The sequence below is a fragment of the Cupressus sempervirens genome, chromosome 5 (assembly GCF_028749045.1).
Source record: "Cupressus sempervirens isolate cs-2001-9-10 chromosome 5, ASM2874904v1, whole genome shotgun sequence".
Taxonomy (NCBI): domain Eukaryota; kingdom Viridiplantae; phylum Streptophyta; class Pinopsida; order Cupressales; family Cupressaceae; genus Cupressus; species Cupressus sempervirens.
This window is the reverse complement of record NC_143122.1, coordinates 99,383,832-99,410,873: the sequence shown is the minus strand read 5'-3', so window position 1 is coordinate 99,410,873 and position 27,042 is coordinate 99,383,832. Positions and strand designations below refer to the sequence as shown.

General features: G+C 34.5%; 1 pseudogene; it reads left to right on the top strand.

Moving 5' to 3' along the window:
• On the top strand, positions 1 to 21,132 carry LOC149554751 (universal stress protein PHOS32 pseudogene; annotated as a pseudogene).
• The last annotated feature ends 5,910 nt before the right edge of the window (positions 21,133 to 27,042 follow it).

The following is a 27,042-nucleotide window of genomic DNA, read 5'->3' as shown; positions in this document are numbered from 1 at the left end:
ATGGCTGACATCAGCATTCTGATTGCTAACGTCACCATTCCAACTACTGACATCATCATTTCAGTGGGAAGATATTTTAGAGTGATGACATCATCTTTTCGTGTGCTGACATCATTTTCTGGTGACAAGATTTTTTTTGGCAGATGACCAATTGATGGCCATATGGTCGTCAAATTTTTTCCAGTGCCTACAATTTTCCAAAGAGCTTATTCTTTAGAGGAGCAGTTCAATTTTTGGCCATAACTTGAGCATACGAAGTTCCTATTTTGACCCAAAAAAGAAGCATCAAAAAGCTAGTTCCAAGCCAAAGACGATGATATAGGCTTCATTTTGTTATGAGGCTATTTGTGCTCCTATTTTTGAAATTGAATTAGAGGCTTCAATTTCCTCCCTCTCTACATCTGGCATCCAGGTTTTCTTCTCAATTTTTGTGCTTTTCTTAGTTGGCTCTTTGGTTTATGAGGGATAAAGTTATACATTGTGGGGGAGTGCATTTTCATTTCTGTCATTTGATTCAGAAATGAACATTCTACTTTCGTCTTCTTCTCTTAATGGCAAACTCTTCTGTCACCTGCCTTACACCTCACAACTACCATACTTGAAAAGGAAAAATGACCAGATTGCTTATGGAAAAGGGGTTATGGTCATGCCTCGATATGGCTCAGACAGTTCTATAGAGACCTTATGAGGTTCTTATGCAGTGCAATAAGATGGATGATGCAATGGGCCTCATTGCAATTGTAAGAATTTGGCTTAGGCTAGAATTCACCCAAGAACAAAAGAACTCAACAATAGCACACAGTAGACCAAAATAGGCAGAGTATGATCAGAATGATGATATTCATTCAATAATGGATAAAACCAACCTATTATGAGTACACTAGGAGTGCCTGAATATAAAGGCCTCAGAAGAGCTTCTAGAATGCCTAGAAGTTAGCACCATGACATGTCATACAACCAGGCACATGTCCACCAGATATGGATTATCCTCCATTAAGCACAGGAATAAGTGCGATGATGTGAGGATAAGACTACAATGGTGTAGTGCGGAAATCAGTGGAGTAGACAACATGTGCTAAATGAGGAGTGCGGAAAACAAGTGAATGATGCATACTCCTATGTTGTAGACACCATGTGCCTAATTAGAGTTGCGTAACTCAATGAGAGTTCACAAACTCCTAAGTGTCTCACCTAAAATAATAATGAAATAATGCAAAATAATTAAATAATGCATTAACCTAAGTAAAACTTAAGTAAGTGTAATAAGTAAATACTTATTTACACCAACAGCAATGAATATTTCAAATGGGTTACTATTTCACCTAGATGGTTTAACTACACCCAGGCCTATGTGGGACAAGTTTTCCACCTTGTTTGGCACAATGAATCAATTCAAGGTTCTACAGATAGATACAGAGTTCACCTCCTTGGTTCCTGAATCATTCACTAGCATTGAGGACTTCTTGATGAAATTCAAGTCTCTTCAATCTATTTTACAAGTTGTTGGAAATATAAATTCAGATGATGAGTGTATCTTTTTGATACTCTCAAGGCTTCGAGGTCCTTATCAGATTTTCACTTCTACCTTCTGCTCCACTATGGATGCTCTAGGTGCACGACATGTTATGCCCTCTTTTGAGACATTCTGTAATAGGTTAATTCATGAGTAGTCCATGTAGGAGTTGATAAAATCCAACTCCGTAGCTTGTGAAGATCACTTGCATGCAAATAGCTTGTTGAAGAGAAACTGAAGGAGCAAGAGCTTGAAGCAAACAATGCAAGAGAAATTATTTCACAATAGGAAAATGAAATTGCTATATGAATGAATGAATTTACAATGAGAGAGAGATCGAATATAAAGGCCTCAAGTAAGCTTTTAGAACAAGCTGGAAAGTGGTAGAAGATAAGGTTGACAACTAAGCACAATTCCACAAAAAGGTGGAACATGCTGGAAGGGAACAAACTCCTATGTTGTCAACAACTCATCACTACAACTATTAACTAAATGCATTAACTTAAGTAAAATTAAGTAATAGAATAAATAATTAATAAATAATTATTTACTCTAACAACCCCCCCCCCCCCTTAAGTGCAACTTAGGGGAATGCCTTAAGCTCACAAAACTAAGAGAAAATGAAGAATGGGTCCTGGCAACAAGGCCATATTAGGTACCCATGTACAATGCAAAGAAATGCAACCTCTAAAAATAGAGAAAGAGGGAAAACCTCATGGGAAAAACCCTCCCCCAAAAAGAGGTAAGAACCTAGTGAAGGACTGAAGAAACCTCCAACTAGAGGAATGTCCCATAAGATAGGAATACAAAATGATCATGAAGAGCACCACTGGAGCATGAAGAAACCACAAAATCTATCATAAAAAAGAAACTACTGATCTGAAGAACCTCCATGGAAGAAGAAGGCATGAAACAATCATGTCTATATGGTAGATGATCCATCTCACTAAAATGCATAGGTAGCCAGCCACTATAGTCGCCTCGTATATAAGATCAACCACTGAATACATAGCTCACACTATCAAACCATTGAACCAAGGAAGCATTAGAACAACAGAATAACCCCCAGCCCCCCCTAATGTAGATGAGTGGAAGAATTAAATGTCCTTGTAGCAATAAGGCCTCATGTGGCATGATCTCGAATGAAGACTGAATCAGTAGTGAACTCAACTGTCTTCCTTGATCTGCTGTGTGTAATCTAAAAAATTGAGAGAAGGTTGGTAGATAAAGATGGAACATAGAATACATCATTGAATATACCATCCTGGATGCAAACTAAACCTTTCCCATAGACTAGTAGGGTAGTGTTATTCCCCATAAGAATATGAGAAATAGGAGAAGCCTCAAGAGTAGAGAAGACACCTTGATAAGATGTCATATGGTGAGAAGCACCTGAATCTAATATCCAAGGAACCTATGAAGGAGATGCAATGTAAGCCTGTAATGCATGACCCTTTCCAAGATCCAATGTAGATGGCAAAGATGTGGAAGAATATTGAAAGGTAGACCCCTGTGAGGTAGGAGAGGATGGAGAAGAAACAGTGTTCTTCTGAAGAAGAGCTTGCAAATCTGCAATTTGTTTCTCATAGCCATCAAATCTCTTTTGAAAACAATGTGCCTCATCATGAGATCCTTTTCGACAATAGGAAAAAGTAGGAGTCTTAGTCTTCTTTTATCCTTCTTCTTAGAAGATGATAAACCAATAGAAGAGGAATTTGATATCAGCTTTGACTTCTACTCCCATATATCCTTGACAAGCAATGCCTATGACTGTGAACCTAAAAGTGAATCTATTTGATTGATCTTGGACTTTTCACGAGTTAACCAATCACAAAATATCTCAAATGAAGGCATCCTATGTCTATCACCCAAGGCATCCATAGTGGAGTAGAAAGTGGAAGAGAAGATCTGATATTGGCCTCTCAAATTTGAGAGTATCAAAAGATACACTCATCATCTGTCTTGGTTTTCCCACATCCCTGCAAAAGTGTACACAAAGATTTGAATTTAATTAAGAAGTCCTCAATGGTGGGAAAGCTATCAGGTGTCAAAGAAGTCAACTCTGCATCAAGCTAAAGTGTCAAGAACTCATTCATTGTGCCAAACAAAGTCTAAAAATTGAGCCAGTTAGCTTGTGGAGTGGTCAAACCATCCAAATGAAATAGTAGATTATCTAAAATATTCAGTGCAATCAATCCCATGGCCTCATCCGTTTTATTCTTGTATTGAAGAACCTCAAAAGCTCATGTGAGAATAGGTTGATTCTCATCCAGACATGACCATAGGCCCCTTGACATGAGATGCCTAGTCATTTGTGCCTTCTAATTGTGATAGTTGTGTGGTGTGAAATGGGTTACAAATGGATCCGCCTTTGAGAGAGAAGAAGAAGGAAGTAGAAGGGTCTTATTCTAAATTAAATTATAGAAAAGAAAATACCTCCCCCACAACAGATAATGATACCCCTCAAATACCACAAAAATAAGTATGGAAAGCAAGAAAAACTGAAAAAGAACTTGGATTTTGGATGCAGAGAAGGAGGAAACAAAAGCCTCTACTTTGATACCAAAAATAGGAACTCAAATGAACTTAGAATGTGATGAAACTAGCACCATTATCTCTATCTCTAAGTCAGCTTTTTGGTGCTTCTTTTGGATCAGAAAAATACCTCTAGATGCTCAAGTTATGGCCAAAAAACTGACTGCTGCTCCAAGAAACCACCTTGCTGGAAAAATACAGTCACTAGATTAAATTTGACGACCGTCAACTGGTTGTCACTAGTAAAAAAAATTTGGTTGTCGGTTTGTTGATGCCAACAACCAAAAAAATGATGTCACTTGGAAGTGGTGGCTAGGTAGGTTCTGCTCCACGATGGTGGTGGCTGAATAGGGCGGTGCTACTGGTGTTGTGGAGTGAAAATAGGTTGCACAGGCATAGTACAAGGCTAGAGGCTACTGGGGCAGTGAAGGTTGCTATTGGAGAGGCCACAGATGGCTTTGGCCAGTGATATGGTGGTGCCTGTGAAGAATTGAAAGAATTTTGGAGTCCAAAATCTGTGCTTTGGAGTCCAAAATCCATGCTTTTATATGAAAAATTATATATTTTTACAAGATTTTTGCAAAAAAAGTGTAAATACAAACTTTTTTTTTTTGAAAAAAATTTTCTCGAAAAAATGCACTTCCTCCGATTGAAGAAAAAATCACAAACAAACTAGGGTTTGTGTCTTTGAATCGTAGCTTCAAAAATCCTTTAGACCAAGAAGCAACAAAGAGGCTCTAATACCATGTAGGAGTTAATAAAATCCAACTCCGCAGCTCACCAAGATCACCTACATGCAAATAGCTTGCTGAAGAGAAATTGAAGGAGCAAGAGCTTGAAGCAAACAATGCAAGAGAAAATATTTCACAATAGGAAAATGAAATTGCTCTGTGAATGAATGAATTTACAATGAGAGAGAGAGACCAAACATAAAGGCCTCAAGGAAGCTTGTAGAATAATTTGGAAAGTGGTAGAAGATAAGGTTGACAACTAAGCACACTTCCACAAAAAGGTGGAACATGCTAGAAGGGAACAAACTCTTGTATTGTCAACAACTCATCACTACAACTATTAACTAAATGCATTAACCTAAGTATACTTAAGTAATAGAATAAATATTTAATAAATAATTATTTACTCTAACAGTGCAAGCTCACTTAGATGGATTCACTTACATGTTCACAAGCATAGGCATTGCTTGCCAAGTCACCTCAAGATACATAGAAGCGGAAGCTAAAGCGGATATTTGATTCGCCTTCTTACCACTCTACTAGTCCTTCATCTTCTTCTAAGAAGGAGAAAAAGAAGATGGAGACTTCCATATTTTCCTATGAAATGTCCCCTTTTGATTTTATATGATATTTAAAGCCTCTAATCAGATTTTAAAAATCAAACAACCAATATTTCAAAGATTCACCAGTTTCTCAATAAAACCCAAATTGGGTATGCTCGAAATAGTGGCAAAAATTTCACACCTTCACATATTATTAATGAATCTAAAAGTGAAAATTTTAACAGAAATTTCACCAGCATAATGGCCTACAAAATGACATTTCTATATCTGTATAGCATTTACACAACAGCTCCCAAACAGAGGACAAAAACAATGCTCATCGGGCTCTCAAAAATAACACAAAATAGCTCGAAAACACCACAAAAACACTAATAATATATCAAAAAATTATAACCAAAACCAAATACATGTATTCAGCTCTATTTTAACATCTTAATGTCTAAAATATAGCAGCAACCCAAACTGATATGAACTACTCAACTGGAAACACCAAACTCTTACAAAAAACACACCCGAATACCCATGAATTTGCACTATTCAGCACAAAGGAAAACTCTTCATGAGCTTGCACATGGAATGGCTTTAAAATTCCATCCTTAGCCTTCCTAGAAAGCTACAAAATCCCATCCTTGGGTCTCCTTCTCCATAGGTTTGTCAGCCTCTGAAAAACAACAAAGCAATGAGCAAAAATCAAGTTCTCGAATGAGCCCAAAATGCCTCCAAATCCCTTAAAAGAGATCATAACCCTAACTCACATCCAAGAGAGGTTAATAAAATATATTTTAATAATAATTTTCATTTATTAGTCCATTGGTTTCCAAAGATTAGCCCCTTTTTTCCAAAACTTCACCTTTTGAGCCTGCCTACCTTAGCAAAGATTATTATTTTTTAATTATTTGAAAAGGGGACATGACATCCTATTTTTGAAAGGGACCTCATGATGAGTCACATTATTTTTAGAAGAGATTTGATCACTATAAGCAACAGATTGCAGATTTGCAAGCTCTTCTTCAAAAGAGTACTGTCTACCTCACAAGGGTCTACTTTTTAGTCTTCTTCCACATCTTTGACATCTTCACAAGGATTTTGGATAGGATCATGTATTATAGGCATCCATTGCATCCCCTTCCCAAGTTCCTTGGATATTGGATTCAGGTGCTTCTCACCATATGTCATCTTCTCAAGTGGTCTTCTCTACTATTGAGGCTTCTCCCATTACTCATATTCTCATGGGAAATTACACTTCCCTAACAGTCTATGAGAAAGGTTCACTTGGCATTCAAGATGGTAAATTTGAATGATGTATTGTATGTTCCATCTTTGTCTGCAAAACTTCTCTCGATTTATCATATTACACGCAATGGATCAAGGAAGACAGTTGAGTTCACTGTGTATTTAGTCTTCATTTGGGATAGTGCAATAGGAGGCCTTATTGCTATAGGGACAGTTTATCATACCACCCATCTCTACACCTTCTTGCACTTTGGTTCACCATCTCCATTGTCTGAGCTCAACTCTTCTCTTTCGCAAGAGCATCATGTGGTGCAGTCAAGACACTTGAACCTTTGTGTTGTTCTTAAGATCTCTATTTTGACTACCACAACACATCTAGTTGAGGTTTTTCTCTTTAGCAAGATTCTTCTTCAGCTCTACCTAACCCTCCAAATCTATTCATTGTGCCTCAAGGTGCACTTGTTGAGGATTCTACAAAGGACATTCATCTCCTCTTTCATGACAATGTCACCACACTTGCATTGGAGATTCCCTTTCAAGATCCTCATGTTTTCCCTTTTGATCATCAATTAGGCTTTCTAGTTTCACCTCTCATTTAGGGTTTCCTTCTTCTATGCCCTTATTTCTTTTGCATTGGAGTTCCATTGGTCCAATCATTTCTACAAGGGCTCCATCATTCTGGGGGGGCTTTGGTGTCTCTTCTCTCTCTCATGGGGGGCTAGTTGTACTTATGGTTTTGAGAGAGTCTCTTGAGCCATTTATTTTTTTAGTTTTTCATCTCTTTTTGGAGAGGATTTTTTCTCACTAGGTTTTCTCCTTTGTCTCCGGTTTACAGAGATTTCCTTGTATTGGGTACTTGATCAGGCCTTGTTGCTAGGACCCATTTCCTACTTTCATAGCTATGCTGGGTTAGTTTTTCCCCTTCACTTAGCTTAAGGGGGGGTGTTAGAGTAATATATTTTTTTCTTACTACTTAAATCATTTTGATTTAATTAGTTAAGTTATTACTCTTTAGTGCTTAAGCTTTCTCTTAGGTGCATTAGTAATTAATCCTTATATTAATTATTAATGTGCAACCTAGCTTTCTTAGGTTTCATTCACCTTTAAGGTTGAATGCTTGTATTTAAAAATAAAATAAAATTGGAATATATTTTTTCTTTCACTTTGTTGAGATTTCCAAGCTGTGCTTTTTTCCTTCTTTGGTTTCTCTTCAGCAACAGTTTATTTGCATGTAGGTGTTCTTGGCGATCTGTGAAGTTGGTTTTCACAACTTCTACATTAATCACATGTGTGGGAACAACAAGGAAGAATATTTGACCCATGAAGTTCATATCAACATTGAAGAATATAAGAATCCAATATTGTGGGTCTAAAAAAATGAAATTTTGCAAAGAAATGGAATCAACTAAGGCTAATTATAGGGATATACAACTTGCCTCGTATTTGGCAACTTTAAAGTTATTATTGAAAAACATTTTGATGTTTCCAAGGAAGAAAATAATTCTTCCCATGACAATGAATCATTTGAAAATTATATCATGCACACAACAAGGATTGACCCCTAATAGGCTCATTAAGAACCTTACAACTTCACTAGTAAACCAAGGGCCTATTGGCATTTTCAAATTTGTATACAAACATTTAATAGCTCTTTTAGATAGACTTTGAAATTGAATAGTATTGAAATTTCTACAATATATAAATAGTGTGGTTGCCTATATATAAAAAGATAAGAAAATATGAATTCTAATTATTAAGATAAGCAAGTGTACATTTAAATATTATAAATAATTATTTATACACTAAAGATAATATAATAACTATTTGAATACAACAAATCCCATGTCTATATCACATGGAGTTTCCAAATATATAAGACCACACAAGTTCTTAGTCAAAGAAAAAGAAAGGGTGCTAGACTAAAAATTAGTATTATCTAATCATATAGGTTGTTACTGATATATACAAAAAATATAGTTAAAACTAGCAACTACGAATAGATGTAATATAAAGTAAATATCTGTAAAAGTAGTTGTATCAAGTAGTCTTGTACACATTCACATAACTATATCGTAATAAGATAATGTATAGAATTGTTCACTTTCATTGCATAGGTCTAGATCTATCCATCCAATATTGTTGGTCATTGTCTTACTAGTTCTAACTCTTGGGTTTAATGTTCCAACAGTAGTAAATAAATGATTTTTGAACATGTGGAAAACCTTATTTGAGTTGTAAACAATGACTATTTGTATATGTATTTGAGTTAGGTGTCAAGGACATAAGTTCCAGTTAGTTGTCAAGTTTATGTGTGTGTTGTCAATCTAATTAGCATTCATTTAGGAATATTAGTAGGTCAATCTATTATATAAATATGCATTTACTATTCAAGAATAATAAGCTAGAATTTCTTTATTTCTTTGTTTTGTGGATTGGTGTCCAATAGTTCAAGGAGATCCAAAAATTTTAAAGCTTGCAATCGTACACCTTTATGAGGGATCTGACAAATTTCACATGGAGATGATTTTTCCTATGGTGTTTCAAAGATAGATGATAGCTACATGATTATACCAGCAATTTGGAGTAACTTGAGGAAGTCTTACTCCTCTATGACCTATTTGTAAATTATAATTTCTACATAATGTTTCCTTTAGTTGTCACATTAAGTGGGGGTATTAGAGTTAATCTTAATCTAAGATTGGTTTTGACAATTGAGTGTCTATACACTTAAGTCATTTACTTAGTTCATGCTGAACACATAACATATGCCAAGCACAACATATAAGTTAGAGCATGTTGAGTAAATAGTGAGTGTCAAGCAAATAGTATATGCTGAGTGATTTAGGTACCAAGAAAATAGTGCATGTGGAGTCATTCAGATGTTGAGTGACAACACTGAAGTTATAGTTAGTGTCGAGCACAAAGGACTTTAGATGCCGAGTAAAACAATTTTGACATAGTTGTTTGTATTGGTACAAACTATTATGTAAACCGTTTTAAAGTCGACTTAAGGATTGATTTATGATCTTTTGTTGATAAGGATACATCTTAAGTGTGAATCCCTATGTATTACATGGATCCAATTTTTGGAATACTTTAGAATAACTGAGAGAGGGGGTGAATCAATTATCCAAGGGCTAGATGTACAAATAAAACTTTCCACAGCTTAGCAAACCCATAAAAAATTTATATCTATGCATGCATCCATAAGATTGTGCAATCACTAAAACTTGTAGGTTACTGTCAAATCAACTTGTAGAAATGTAAAGCACATGAAACATAACAGATTCATCAACACACTTGACATAATGATTTATGTGGAAACCCAATTCTGGGAAAAACCACCAGTAACATGCTACTCCTTTTCACTCTTGTGAAGTGATGCCCTATGAAAAGCCAACCTTATTAAAGGTTATAATACACACTATTAAATGTGACCCAGTTAAGGGATTTCAATTACCCTATTAGAAGTGAGCATTGTTAGAGGACTTTAGGCCATTCACTTGGAATGTCACTTGGTTAAAGGATTTACAAATGACTGTTAGGTCAACCTTAATCCAAAGGATTTTCCCTAGACTGATACAATTATTAGAGAGTAACAATAGAGCTTTGATCTAATACAACTTACAACTTCTCTTGCAGATTACAGATCTATATTTAGTCCTCAATTCTACTTGGCCTTCATACTTTGTAGTTTTGATAGCTTGTTTATCCTTCAAGCATCCATCTCCTTAAGCCTTCTTGCTTAATATGCCATTGAAGACTCTTCTCTTAGGTCACTTGATGAAGCAAAACCCTTGACTCCTTCTCTTCCTTGGGTTCTCGCACATGAAAACTTTGCTTCATGACCAGACATTCCTATAAATAGGAAATTAGGATATTTTCTCACTCATTTTCCATCGTCAAAGTTAGAGTTCAAATGGATAAGGTAGGATATAATTTATCTACCCCCATATCTCATATCTCTTCTAGAAATTTCTTCTAAAATCCATTTGAATTCACCTAAAAATGGTTTACCTCAAATTCTGTGCCACCAACTCATTAGTATTATCTTCCACCTGGTTCACAAAATTGAAGAAAATAAACTTTTCAGCTCAAACTCAGTGAATCTTTGATCTTTAAAATAATGTAGCAGGTTGTCATTATACCCTTCTAATGCTCGACATTTATTATGAAATCACTCGGCATCAACCAAAGTTTACTCGGCATCAACTATCTTTCTCGACACCCACTAGAATTTTCTTTTACTCAGCTCCAACTGACTTTTTTCTCGGCTTGCACTAACTTTTCTCGGCACCTACTATCCACTCAGTCAAGCTTGGGAGACAAAATTTGTGTAACTTGTGCTTCTAACTTTCTTAGTTTTGCCAACATTTGTAACCTTAAGTAGATTATCAATACTTCATGTCATCACTGTCTTTACTGATCCTTATACTTCATTACGTAAACATAACTCAACATTTTCTCTAAGTGCTTTTGTTACATCTTATTGATCAAATCCTCTTCATCAATCAACTAAGTGATAGTACTTGAATCTTATAAGTAGTTGTCTTACCATAAAATAGAAGATTTGACATTAGTGATAAAACAATTATTGAAACACATAGTCTTCTTCAACAATCTCCCTCTTTCAATTATCTCTCTCAATAATGATCTTTTCAATCAGATCTCAATAATCTCCCTCTTTTGCATTGATGGAAAACCAAACTAATCAACTAAGTCAATCAAATAATGAACATCTTGTTCAACTAAACTAACTAGGTTAAAACAGTAAGACAATACTGAAAAGAAAATTTGTATAAAAATTTCTCCCTCTACCAAAAACTTCCATCTTCTTATTAGGTTAAAAAACTCCTTCTTATGACTCCCTTTGAGTTCCTTCTTGTATCTTTTTCATCATACATGTGATTTATTCTAATATTGCTAATCATTAACACTCTTCATCTCTTTGACAATAATCTCTTGATATTTCCCTCTTGATTAGTAATCATACTGTTGATTAGGAATATCTTCCTCAATGATTATACATTATGGCTTTGATCTATCTCCTTTTTTATCAGTAAATCTCTCCCTCTTTTTTGACTCTTGATCAATATCTCCCTATCTATTCTGACTCTTGATCAGCTTGATCAGTAGAATTTCTCCCTCTGCAAGATTTTGCCAAAGGCAATAATTCAACACCAAGATCAAGAAGCTCAATAGATAGCACAAGAGAGACTAACGATGATCAAATGAGAATTTCAATAATGATCAAAATGATAATGGATATCAGATAATTGGATATGAGATGAGTACACACTAGAAGTACCTATATATAAAGGCAACTAGAATGACTAGGAATCAACAAAGAGATAAACATCACAACTAAGCACATGTCCACCAATAGTAGATTATCCTCCATTGAGCATAGGAGTTTTTGTGATGATGAGAGGATAAGTTTACATAGGTGTATCTCATAAAGAGATGTTGTAGACATCATGTGTTCAAATAAGTTGCTAACTCCTGTGTTGTCAACAAGACAACTCATATGTCTATGAATATTCCCAAGTGTCTACATGAAATCTAATATAAAAATGCATTATCCTAAGTAAACTTAACTAAAGTGTAATAATAATTAATTATTTACACTAACACACCCCCTAAGTGAAACTTAGGGAATGCACTTAAGCTCACAAAGCTAAATGCAAGATGCAATGTGGGTCCTAGCTACTAGGCCATGTTAGGTAGCCATGTACAAATGCAATTCTCTACATACAATTCCATGCAATGAAATGCAATGCAATCTCTCTAAAAATGAAGAAAGAGAAAAAACCTCCTCCAAAAAGAGAGATGAACAAATACAATATTCATTCAAGGATAGAGTAATCAAGACCCCCCTAGTATGACATACATCATGCATGTACAAGCATATGTCCCCCCCAAAAAATATATGATGGTATCCCCCCATATTGAATAATCTCCTACAAGGATATCATGAAGACAAAAAAAATCCAATGCCTACAAATGACATTTCTCCCTTTAGGAAGAAGATACACCAAGTATAGGTTCAAGTATACTTCCCATTGTCGATAGGAAGATAGAAGAGGAATTCATATGTAGTGTGCTATGGATGCTACCTTTGAAGTCTGCTCATATGTTAATAAGTCCTTGATGAATGAAGATACCACAAGACAATTTGGTGGATTCCCAAAAGAAGGTGGAAAACAAGGTAACATTTCCATGTATGAAAGTGAATCAAACTTTAAAGACAAGGAATCATCCTTATAGGAAGATATGGGAAGAGATGCAATGTAGCCTCCCCTCAATGATGAATGCACACTCATGAAAGAAGTTCCTTGATGACTTAAGAAGTTTCACCATGAAAACTGAATGTTGTTCTTCCTTGTAGGAAGAAGTGGTGCCATAGATGTAGTAGAGAATGCTCAGACCAACTAGTAGGAAGAATCCTCAAAGATATGATGTCTGACGAAACTGGAATACAATCTTTAAAGATTGATATATCTTCTTTGAAGTAAAAGAGTCCTCCTCCAAATACTAAAAAGAAATATCCACAATCATGTCAGTCTCAAAAGAAAGATCAAGTGGTTGAGGGTCAGAGTGTTCCCTCACAACAAGCGAAGAATAATTCTCCTCAACAAAGAGAAGATGGATGTCATCAATAATGTCTCCCACATCTTCAATGCAAGACTCTACAAACAACACTACAATGTCTAGAAGGAAGTCATCTCATGAAGTTGAAATAGGAATACATGATGTTTCCTACTACACTAAATCAGGAGTATCTGTGGCTAGAATTGGATTAGTAGAATCAATGGGAGCATCAGGAGATATGATCTCAATTGGAGTTATAGGTAACACAATTGGAGTGACTAGAGGTAGAATGTCCTCTAATAATGGAGGGACTCATGGATCGCCATATGCTTCCCAAAGACACATCCAAATGTCATGAGGACTACTTACCTTACTAAGAGGAGCAAAACATTCCTTACTCATACCGTTATACATAAAGTGAAGAAGAAGAGAAAGATGTCCCCAATTAGTATTAGGTGGGAATATATTTGAATATAGATAAGGAAACACTTCCTTATGTTCTCTTAGATGATCATCGCTCCATTTCTGATAATTCTTTTTTGTCAATTTGAATCTTAAACCAAAGTGACACTTTTGACATGACTCCATGAGATCAAATAATGTATGCACCCCCAAAATGCAAAATAAAAATAAAAATCAAAGAAACCCCCCCAATGCATGATTTGACACTTTATATTTAGTGCAATTACAATGGCCACTTGCCAATTTAGGGCCTAAGTGGACTTCTAATTTTGCTGGTTACAACAACAAATATGAAGCTATATCAGACTGAACAAGATAAAACACAAGACCTCTCAAGGATCTAATTAATTACAAGTGCCAATAGGCCAAAATAAGACCAAAATTTGAAGTACTATGTCTACTCAAAATTACTTCAAACTAATACCAGATCTAGAAATTAGACAAAAAATCATGCACTCTAAAAAAAAATAGTACCTAAATGTGTCCAGATGAGCCCATTCTAAGCTGTTGAAGTTGTAAAAATTAGGATTTGCGAGTTGTAGAAAAATTTAGGAACAAAGATCTCAAACATCATGCACCAATGTGTAGATCATGAAATTCTACCCCAAAACAAAAAAAATTGGTCCAACAAATGAGTCCGTATGAGGGAGATATCGTTGTTTGAAAATAACCTTTGTAATTATTTTTCCTAAATCATCGTTGTCGTACCTCCAAAAATCAAATGATCTAGATTTAACCTCAAATGTTTGATTTTGATGAAACAAAAGTCAATTTTTGGGTTTTTTGACCTTCTAAATATGATGCCAATATCTAATTTGCACCATCAAGCTCGAGTCTTGACCTGCAAAAAAATCTCTCCAATGGCAATAAAACTCTCATGGCTTTGACAACATGTAAGAATTTTCCTAATGCAATAATTCAACACCAAGATCAAGAAGCTCAATAGAAATCACAAGAGATAGTAATGATGATCAAATAAGAATCTCAATAATGATCAAAATGATAATGGATATCAAATAATTGGATATGAAACAAATACACAATAGAAGTGCTTGTATATAAAGGCAACTAGAATGACTAGGAGTCGAAAAAGAGATAAACATCACAACTAAGCACATGTTCACCAAGAGTGGATTATCCTAAATTGATCATAGGAGTTTGTGTGATGATGAGAGGATAAGTTTACATAGGTGCATCTCATAAAGACATGTTGTAGACACCATGTGCTCAAATAATTTGCTAACTCCTATGTTGTCAACAAGGCGACTCATATTTCTATGCATATTCCTAAGTGTCTACATGACAACTAATATAAAAATGCATTATGCTAAGTAAACTTAAGTAAAGTGTAATAATAATTTATTATTTACATTAACACCCTCTTTGACAAAAATTCCAAAGACATATCATCTTTACATCTTAAGTATGCGGATATTAGCTTTTGCAATTTCTTCAGTTTCTCCCTCTGTCACCTTGCTTGTGACTGATTTGAAGTTTCAGCTCTGTGATTACTTTAGGCAGCTCCTAAAGTAAGATCCACTACATCAATTTTTATTATATGAATATCATCTTGTTTGATGTAGGGAACTCCTCTTGTTACTTAGATAGCCTTTGATAAGGGTATCACCCCTAATTTACCTCTTAGATACTCATGAGAATCCTTAGGTAATGGTTTTGTGAAGATAGCAATTTTCTCCTTTGTTTTAGCATATTCCATTTTCACCTCTTTATCTTGAACTAACTCTCTCAAGTAATGATACTTGATTGCAATGTGCTTTGTCTTTGTGTGCATCACTCGATTCTTTGATATATTGATAGCACTTATATTATCACAATAAAGTATCACTAGTTTTATGATTTCTTCCTTCATTCTTTTGAGTAGTTGTTTTATCCATACAATGTTTGTGCAATTTAAAACAGTAGCAACATATTCAACTTTAGCAATGGATTGAGAAGTACAACTCTGTTTCTTGCTAGTCCATGTAACTAGTCTCTTACCTAAGAAAAATGCTCTTCCACCGGTGCTCTTTCTATCATTACTGTTTCCAGCCCAATCAACATCAGTGTAGGCTCTCAATTCAAACTTGTTTTGCTTCTTGTAGTATAGACTAAACTCTTCTATTCCTTTTAGATATCTCATTATTCTCTTTACAACCATTAAATGATTTTCCCTTGGATTAGCAAAGAATATTGCAACTATCCCTACAAATAATGCAATATCAGGTCTGCTATGTACTACATATTGCAATTTTTCAATCATAGACCTATACATGGTTTTTTTCACCTCAGCAAAGTCATCATTCTTTGACAACTTGTGTCTTGTCACCATAGGTGTACTTACTACATTGGAATCCTCTAATCCAAAAGTTTTCAATATTTCCTTGACCTACTTTGAATGAGTGATGTATATACCATATTTTATTTGATATATTTGCAAACCCACAAAAAGTTTCATCTCTCCAAACATAGACATTTCAAATTCCTGCTTCATTTGATTTGCAAAATATTTACATAAAGCAGCTTGACCTGCAAATATGATATCATCAACAAATATTTTAGATAAAAAAATACCTTTTTCTTTCTCTATTTTTTTATAGAGATTGTTGTTATCATTAGTCCTTTCAAATCCAATCTTCACAAGATAGTTATGAAGTCTCTCATACCATACTCTTGGTGTTTGTTTCAAACCATATAGAGCTTTGTGCAGTCTACATATCATGTTTTTATTGCTATCGTCAATAAAACCTTCTAGCTATTCTATGTAAACTTCTTCCTCTAATATGTCATTCAAACGTAGATTTAACATCCATCTGATAGACTTTGAAACCTTTGTATGTAGCATAAGAAAGTAGCGTTCTCACTCATTCCAATCTAGCAATAGGGGTAAATGTCTCTCCAAAGTCAATTTCTTCTTCTTGTGCTTATCCCTTGCAAAGTAATCTTGCTTTGTTTCTTGTGACTTCACCATTTTTATCTTGTTTCTGAATACCCACTTGGTGCCAATCACAATCTTGTCTTCTGGTCAAGAAACTAGACTCCAAGTTTTGTTCTTCTCATTTTTTTCAATCTCCTCTTCCATGGCTTTGTACTAGTCAGCATCTTCTAGTGCATCTTTTACTATTTTTGGTTCTTTCATGCTTAGCAAACATGTTTCACTTCTTAATCTATTTCTTGTCATTGTTCTTGCATTTTTATCTCCAATGATTTGAGTAGTAGGATGACATATTTTGACATACTTAGACAATCTTGGTTTAGCTCTTGTTTCCTCATTTTGTCTTTCAGCCTTAGAATCATTCTGTATATCTCTGTCAAGTATCTCAAAATCTCTTTCATGTGTACTATTCTCAAAATCAAAATGTGTATCTACTTCATTCTCATAACTTGGCATCTGATTGCAACTCAGTTCCTAAATGCAAATCAACATTCATAGGATGTGACTCAACTGTCATTGTAACTTGCTATTGATTTGAAACTTGATTTGTAGCATCTTCTTTAGTAGGCATTTCTTCATAAAAGTATATAAATGATTTGTATTCTTTTGGATTTTTCATAGGTTCAGCCTCATGTACTTCTATATATTCATCAAAATTCACATTTTCACTTTCTTCAATTTTTTTAGTGTTACTATTCAAACACTTATAAGATTTACTTCATGTGAAGTATCCTAGGAATATACCTTTTTCACTTTTTGCATCTAGCTTGTCATTCCTAACATCTTTAAGAATGTAATACTTACTTCCAAATACATTAAAGTATTTTACATTGGGTGGATATCCATACCATAGTTCAAAAGGTGTTGAATGAGTACCTTTCTTGATTTGCACATGATTCAGTGTATAGACAGCTATACGTATAGCTTCTCTCCAGTACTTCATAGCAACATTCTTCTCCATCATGAGTGTTCTAGCACAATCCATTATAGATATGTTTCTCCTTTCATCTATTCCATTTTGTGGAGGGGTTCTAGGGGTAGATGTTTTTATTTTGATTCCTCTATCATTAGAGAACATCTCAAATTCACTTGATGTAAATTCTCCTCCTCTATTAGATCTCAAACATTTCAGGCTTTTACCTATTTTCTTTTCAACTCTTGCCAAGTACCACTTAAACATTTGAAAAGCATCAAACTTTTGTTTCAAAAATATAATTGTCATCATCCTAGAGTAATTATCAACAAATAGCATTATGTACTTATCTCCCTTGTATCTTTTCACTTCAATTGGTCCAAACAAGTCAGTATGAACAATCTCTAGTACTCCTTTAGTGGTATAAGTTTTACTCTTAAAACTTGACTTTGTCATTTTGCCTAGCTGACATTGTTTGCACACTACATTATCAGGCTTCTTCAACTTAGACAAACCTCTAACTTTCTTCATGTTACTGATATTAACCAAGTTATCAAAATTAACATGATATAACCTTTTATGCCAAGGCCATACATCATCAAATTTTGCAACAAGACAATTAGCATCCTCTATATCAAGAAAGAATATATTACTTCTAGTTTGATCACCTTTTGAAATCAATTCCCCATTTGTGTCATATATCTTAGAAATTATGTTTTCTAATTCAATCTTGCATCCCAAATTGTTCAATTGTGACAGACTCAACAAATTATATTTTAGTCCTTCAACATAGTAAGCATTGTCTCATGAAAACTTATTTGTGAGTTTGCTAGAACCTTTTCCTTTTATCAAACATGGTGAATCATTACAAAATCTTATACTATTTCCATCATAACAATTTAAGGTAATGAATTTACTTTTGTCTCCAGTAATGTGATGTGAGCATCCACTATCAATGATCCATCTATCATTTTTTTCACACAATTCACAAGTGCAATAGCCTTATCTTCATTAGATTCATCCTTCATTGCAACATACACCACTTCATTATCACATTCATCAGAATCATCCCTTGTTTCCTCTTCAACAATGTAGCATGACTTCTTGCCTTTATCTTTGTAATATTCGCTATCATCTTCTCTTCTGATCTTGTACTTGTCACCACCTCTGTAGTTCTTCTTTTTTGTACATCTTACAACAATATGACCAACCTCAATACAATTGAAACAAATGATGGGCAACTTACCTTTGAACTTTCCTTTACCTCTGTGGAATCTTTTTTCAGTAGTGCTTCCAGTTGTTCAACATCTTCCTCATCTATATCATCATCACTAGACACATATTTTATCTTTCTCTTCTTATTCTACTTCTCCTCATTGGAATATTTCAATCATAGCTCAGCTTTGAAAGAAGATTTAATATTCTCAGCTTTATAATTGTCAAAGTTAGATAGCTCAAAATTAGTGAGTCTACCTACTAGACCTTCAAGGGTTAGATTATTTTCTAGAATATATCTCAGTTCTTTAATTGCAAAAATCCTAATAGTATAAATAGGCAGTAATGTTCTCAAAACTTTGTTTAACACAATATCATCATCTATCAAACCAGTAGCTCATTTTATTGCACTAACAACTTCTTTTAGTCTAGCAACATATTAAGCAATATTCTCACCTTCTTCCATTCTCATATCATCAAACCTACCTTTGAGACTCTTAGATTTGGCTCTTTGAACATTTTTGTGTCCTCCATAGATGGTAGCTAGGGCATCCCACATTTTCTTTACACTATCAAGACCTTTGATATCATCACATTCGACATAGCTTAGGGTAGAGGCAATCTCCAACATCACCTAATTATGTTCTTTCTTCTTCTTCATATCTTCTGTAGTTAGGACTCCAGCTAGATCAACATGTTTAGCATAAATGGTAGATTGTGCATGATCTCTAAGTCCTCCAAATTGTAGCTTCATCAAAATTTTCCATGTAGGAAAGTTATCTCTATTGAGCTTGGGTCCTTCTCTTTTAGAGATCTTGATCTTTATGCTTCTAGTACTTTCAAACTAATCCTCTTAAGCAGATGGTTCTGATACCAATTGTTGGAATACTTTAGAATAACTGAGGGGGAGGGTGAATCAGTTACCCAAGGTCCATATGTATAAATAAAACTTCTCACAACTTAGTGAACCCATAAAACTTTCATATCTATACATGCATCCATAAGATTATGCAATCACTAAAACTTGTAGGTTACTATGAAATCAACTTACAAAAATATAAAGCATGAAATATAATAGATTCATCAACACCCTTGGCACAATGATTTTACCTAGAAACCCAATTTGGGAAAACCACCAATAACATGCTACTCCTTTTCACTCTTTTGAAGTGATGGCCTATTGAAAGCCAACCTTATTAAAGGTTACAACACACACTATTAAATGTGACTTGGTTAGTGGATTTCAATAACCCTATTAGAAGTGAGCCTTGTTAGAGGACTTTAGGCCATTCACTTAGAATACCACCTAGTTAAAGGATTTACAAATGATTGTTAGGTCAACCTTAATCCAAAGGATTTACAATAGACTGGAATAATTGTTAGAGAGTAACAATAGAGATTTGATCTGATACAACTTACAACTTCTCTTGCAGATTATAGATCTATATTTAGTTCTCAATTTTTCTTGGCCTTCATACTTTGCAGCAATGATAGCTTGTTCACCCTTCAAGCATCCATCTCCTTAAGTCTTCTTTCTTAACATGCCATTGTAGACTCTTGTCTTAGGTCACTTGATGAAGCAAAACCCTTAACTCCTTCTCTTCCTTAGGTTCTCCACTAGTACATTTGACCCCATTTTTAGACCAAAATTTTTGACCATCTATTAAAATGGGGTCAAATTGGTCAAAATATGCATGGAAAAACATCTTTTTTTTAATTCCATGCCCGTGTTGGTCAAAATTTTGACCAAAATGAGCTTCATTATGTTAAAATTAAAAAAGTTCTATTTCGCGTGAAGAGAAATGTGCACTTATTGAATGGGAAAAGTAAAGGGGCTTTGACCATCATGTGTGCAATGTGAAGGCAATAGACATTGGCATCAACTGGAGCACCATATCAGCACATAGACTCCCTCCTCCTATTATTTGTGGCTCGAGGACAATGTGATTCTTGTTCATGTGCGCCCCACAAGTGTCCTTTAAGGTGTCAATTGGGATTCCATTGATCTCTCTGTTAAGGACAATAATACAGATGAGGAGTTACAATAGAAGCTTGAAGATGTCTTCGACAATTTTACATCTACTAAGGCCACTGATTTGGTGCAGCCCCTTGTGGATGCCCATATTCCTTTTGAGATCCACATCATCAAGGATCATGATATGAAGGAGCATATCTGTTTGGAGGTCGAGAGGCTTAGCCTTAGTGCAATTATAATGGGGAGTCGAGGATTTGGGGCTTCTAGGAGGAACTCAAAGGGTAGGCTTGCTAGAATTAGTGACTATTATGTTCACCACTATGTCTATCCTATTGTATTTATCAAGTATCCTAATGAGGAGAAGGAGTGTAATCTTTTTGAAGTGTAGCCCATCGAGCCACTGGAGGAGTTCGAGTTGGAGATGGAGGCTATACCTGAGGAGGATGATGAAAATGAAGTTCATTCATAGGTAGCTTTCTAGCTTTTTAGCTTTGAAATTTTGTGCTTTTGATTGACTATGTTGTTTTCTACTTATGATTTGTGTGGAGTTGATTTTGTGTGTAAGGTTTTGTATTACATAAGTTAAAGAGTGGGCTTTTTATTTTGTTGTATTTCCAATAATTATTTACAAATTCTAGTTCTTTTTGTCCAAATTAGGGTTTTAGTGTTGTTGTTTTAGGGCTCTCGGAGATGTTTTGGTTTAAGTTAGGGGTTTTGGGAGGTTGGTTTTGTGGTAGGGTTTATGGTGATTATTTTTGGCATAGGGTTTTATGCTTTACAGGTTTGGATGAGTGCCATGTTATCATGTATGCTATAAATAGAATTGGTTAGATTTAAAATTAGTTTATATCAGGTAAAGTACAATGGGTATAATTTTTTCCATCTGAATCATGAAAAACCTAGTGTACATTTCATGCACTGGATACAATTTTTTAAAAAACTTGCAAAGTTGATTTTTGGGGTAGGGTATAGTGAGATTATCTAAATTTTCTTTTGGTTTTTTGTCATGATTTTTTGTAATGAGTGGTGTAACTATAATTTTTTATTTTAGTGTCATCATAGATTGGCACAGCCATAGCTCCGATGGCATTGTATATTCCTGGTATGAACAATGTAAATTCAATTTTTGTTTTGGAATTTTCATAATTGAACTGTAAAAATTTGATGCTTTTACTTGAGATTAGGGTTTGCAATTATTTTTGAATTTTGTGCACTACTGATTTTGTTGTGAGGGTTTATAAGGCCTTAAGGACATATTTCTTATTTTTTAGTATAAAGTTTAATGAGTTTTTAAGATGTTAACATTTGTACCATCTTTGCTTTCAAAATTAGAAGGTTTATGGCAGTTTGTAGGCTACAACAAATTTCATTCGCAAGTTATGGTGTTAAGAGGTTTTGACAGTTTTATACTTTTGTTAGAGTTTAGAATTTGCATAGTTATTGGGGTTTTGGATTGTTGTGTGCTTCTTATTTTATTGTGACTCTTGTGATTCCATGTCTTTGCATCTAGGGCTCATGGAGATTTGGGGAATTTTACTACCTTGGGTCCTGTTGATTTTATGTTTGGGATTTTTATTATCCTGTGTGGCTTTGTGGGTGGATTCTTATTCTAGTATCATACATTTGACCCCATTTTTAGACCAAAATTTTTGACCATCTATTAAAATGTTTTAGATTGGTTGAATTTTGCAAGGAAAAATATATATATTTTAAAACCATGCCCGTGTTGGTCAAAATTTTGACCAACACAGGCTTCATCATTTTAAAATGTAAAAAGGTTGATTTACCCTAATTCATTGTTATTCAGCCATTGCGAGCAGTGTCTGGTATGTGAATTTTATTACTATTTTCTTTATCTTCTCTATGTGCACGTTTTTGATGAATTTTGCTAATTTATGGCCTATTATTTTAGCCTAATTTATGGCCATCTATGAATGTGATTGATGGTCTCATGTGTGTAGATGCCTTTGGGGTTTAAGCTTCAATTAAAATATGTTTGAATCACCCCTACATTTGAAGGAGCAACTAGTAGATTCAATGGGTTGCTTGAAAGGGGAAAATATTTGAAGATGAAAAAATGAGTCAATCACATTCAACTCTAAGTTGTTCTCTTCATTCTTCAATGCAACATTTATGATCCATGCCTCAACGTGCTTTCAATCTTCCAAGATTGAATCTAAGAAGGTTGGGCTCCTTTCATTTCCATTGATATCCCATTTGGAGATGGCAAAAACACTTTTTTTAATGCTTATCAAGACAATAGCAAAATCTCTAACTTCTCCAATTTGCAGATGAATGGGTGCACCCACAGATTGGGCAAGCAACATTAGCTAGTATGATAAAAAAACCCTAAAATGATTTATCACTTTCTTCCCATTTGTGTTCCACTATTAATCTTTTTTCTTTGATGTCTACAATGATTTATTTCTTAAGTCCTTGTTCTTTATGAAATAATGACATCAACTACAGATTCACATTCACTAGGATTGCTTAACACAAAAAACTCCATCTTAGAAAACATGTGTGATAGTCTATTCTTTGTAATGTGCTAAAATATAACTTTCTACTAGCTTTTACATCAATGGTTTAGCTGTATTCTCAAGTTGGGAGTGGTATTTTTGGCAATTTTGGTTTTTTCTTTGATGAGGTGGCCTCAAATCTATTGCAGGCACCCACGCCAAGTCCCATATGAACTCCCCATGTGCATTTTGCACAATTTTTAGAACCGTAAGCTCCATTCCAATTTTGTTTAAAATCACACATGGGCCTTGGTTCTCCTACTACATTGTTCAAGGACCACTCACATGCCCTGATTTGGTGGAGTGATTTGGAGCCATTTAAGTCCTATCCACATGAATTTTATAATTTGGACTCTATGCCTTGTGTTATCTTTCATACATGTAAGCTTGTTTATGCTCTCTCAGTGATTATTGGAGGTTACTGATTGTTTGGAGGTTAGTATTCCTTAGGATCTAGAGTGTCTTCTTTTGCACTCCCATGCACACATGTCGTTGGAGACCATCATCTTCGTTCCATTCTTGGACTAGGATTTGGGAAAAGCCTTGGGATTGGAGAGCCATATAAGTAATAATATGTTCTTATTGGAGGTTGGTGATGATTTCCTTGTTTATAGTGATGACTATGCCATGCTCATTAATGAAGGCATTATTCTGGGCCTGACTATGTCTTTGTTAGTGCAAAAAATTTATGGGCTTGTTGCATCATGCCACCCCCATTTTTGGGATTGATATCCACATATTTTGTGGGGACACACCACTCATGGCCGTTGGAAGGTCATGTGGGAGCACTTTTTTGTGGTCCACACTATCCTTTTATTGTCATTTTTTTGATTGTGGTGGGGTTTTTTATAAATTAAATTTATTTCCCATTTAAATTCCCTTGAGTAGCTAGGAATTCAAACATTTCTTGATTCCAAAGAGAAGCAACTTGGAGATTCATTTCCTTCCACTATTCAGACAACCATCTGCTCTACTTCAGTCCACATAGCCATCGTTTCCAAGGGATATGCAGACTCACCTTGATGTTTGGACAAGCTACTTCTCATGCAAGAAAGTGAGGCCAAAATTATCCCCGTGTTCCACCAAGTCAAATGTTTTGATCTTTGTTACATAGAAATAGGAATATATGCTGAAGCTTTCATTAAATATAAACATAAGGGCAAATACCTAGAGAAGCTTAACTAGTGGAAGGAATCCCTTTGATCTCTTTCACTTACAATAGGAGAAGAGATGAATAGGTAATATTTTTATAATTAATATAGTCTCCTAAATTTCAACAACAAAATCTCCAGAAAAATTTTTTGCATCCATTTTTAAATTTTCTATGGAATCATATTTAGACACAAAGCCAAACATCGTAAGTGTCTTTGTCACATTGAAAATTAAAAAAAAAATTACTATAGAAATCAAGGAAAGCCTTACAAATCTCATTAGGATCATAAGACACTCCACCACTAATCTTAATTTCCTCAATCTTCTCCCATTTCTACTTGAGTCTGATCAGATTGAAAAAATAGTTGGCTCATGTATCTCTCTCTTTTAACCAATGCATCCCAACCCTCATTCTTTGCCCTTTACATTTGAAGTTTGGAACCTTTATGAGCTCCCCTCTAGTCTTTCAAAGCTAATCCTTTATCATAGTATCAAGTCTATCATCTTACAAAAAGCCCTCTAATTTGTATAACTTCCCTTGAAATGTCTCCTCTACTTTGTTCCTATCACCCAAAAACTAAAACATCTTCTTTCACACCACAAATTGAGCAAACATTTTGTTGCTAATGTTAGTCATGAAAGTGGCCATCTTGATAATATCTACATCATCCTCATCTTTAAGCAAGGAAGAATTAAATTAATTTCTTCCCCCAGCCTTTGGAGCAAATAGAGACACAATTTATACTGATATGAGAATAATAGGGAGTGTTTGGATATGGCAATATTAGCACTAATTTATCACTGGGTGTTTTTTTCTTCCAATTTGCAATATGATAATATTAGCACCCATTTATCAATGGGTGTTTTTTTCTCTAGTTTTCATAAAGTTTTGTTAAAGCATTATGGAATCTCCCCTCCTTTTCTATGAATGGTTTTAGTCTCCATTCGATTATGAGAGAGGTTGCCTATCATCAATTTTTATTTTTTCCTTAACACTTCCAACTGGAAAAGAATACTTTGTTAATTTGGTCTCTGTCATACTTAGTTCATTGTTAACTGTGACTATCGTCTTACAATATCCTCATTCTTTTTTACTTAAAACACATTATACAAAGTTTCAGTTAAGTTTCTTGTGTACTTTTGTTATTTTAGCAATAGTGGCCAAGGCCAATTTTTGAGCTTTAAGCCTTTTCTAAGCATTGTCATCATTAGGGGTTTCTTGGTGATTAAACTATCTATTTCAACTTTGCATCTCATTATCAATTTCAAAACTTTTGTACATAATTTTCCCAAAATGTTATCAGGACAATGCTTAAGTTATAAGTTATTATAAATAATACATTAACATAAAAATTTGGTAGTGTTAGTGTTTTGATAAATTATAATTATAACGTGTTAGTGTTCTTAAGATAGTTTTAAGTTTTAGCCTCTCAATGAACAAATCAAGAAAAAAATAAACCTAGTGCTAAACAGGCTCAGTAGTTAAACAAACAAGATTCTAATATAATCGTGTATCCATTGATGGTCTACCTTGGGAAAATTCATTCATTGCAAATATGAGGATACCCATGAGCTTTTGTTCTATTAGCAAATATGGGGATACCCAGGAGCTTCTTCCTTAGTAACCTCCTCGACACTGTAAGAGGTGCTACACATGATCAACAATGAATTATGGTTGAACAAAATCTTGTGCAATAATGAGCTGGTATGCAATTTTGTGAATGAATTTTTTGAGGGTCCTTTCTTCCCCAGAATATAATATTATTCCACTTTTTCAAAGTTTCCAAAAGGGTTTTTATAGTTAAAATGAGCTACATGTCAAGGTTTTGAGAACTTATTTTATTAAATTTTGCATTCTAAACGTCTTATAGATATATCCCTCTACAAGTCAGATTTTGAAGATGGTTGTGCTATCACTGGAAACTAAATTTGAATCTCTATGAAAAAATGACATTTGGATGTTTTGGACCTTCCACAGTCTTCACATGGATAAACATTGATGTTATATTTTTCCATGAAAGACAAGTATTTAGTTTTTGCTATTTTCCAAGAGGAAGCTTACTAAAACAAATATGTTCAGGAAGAGAACCAGAGGAGAAATTAATTTTTAATATATAATATCAAACAATTTAGGTTAAGTTTTTTTATTGAAAACAATTTTGAAGAAGTCAAACCTATTTGATACACATACATACACCATTAGGTTGAGCGAGAACTAGTCAAAACTATATATGCCAAAATGAAAATGTATGTGGAGATTTAATTACATGGCCATATTTTTGGACATCCTTAAGTGAAAAACAAGGGTTTGCAAGGGTTGTTTGTGTGCATTAAATTAATTAGTTCTTATAAGGTATAAGTTGTTTCATTTTCAGCTATGCCAAATCTATTCTATAGCTCATTCTAAGAAGCTTAAGGTACTGGACAACCAATTAGAGACATAATACAAATTATCCTATACTAGTTAGTGCTTGTCATTTTGTTGAATATTTCTTTTTTATTAGAAAGCTTGAGAGTTGAGTCTACCCTACTGGGCCAGTTAGTACGGCCACAAATGGGGGTCTTGAATCCATAATGAAAAAATAGGTGAAACCTGCAATTACAAAGCCAAGCCAGGACATGGAGCCTATGAGCCTGCTAGCCTAGATGAGGGTTGGATCTTGGGTGGCTATATTAATAACACAATGATTTAAACAATTTGGTTTATC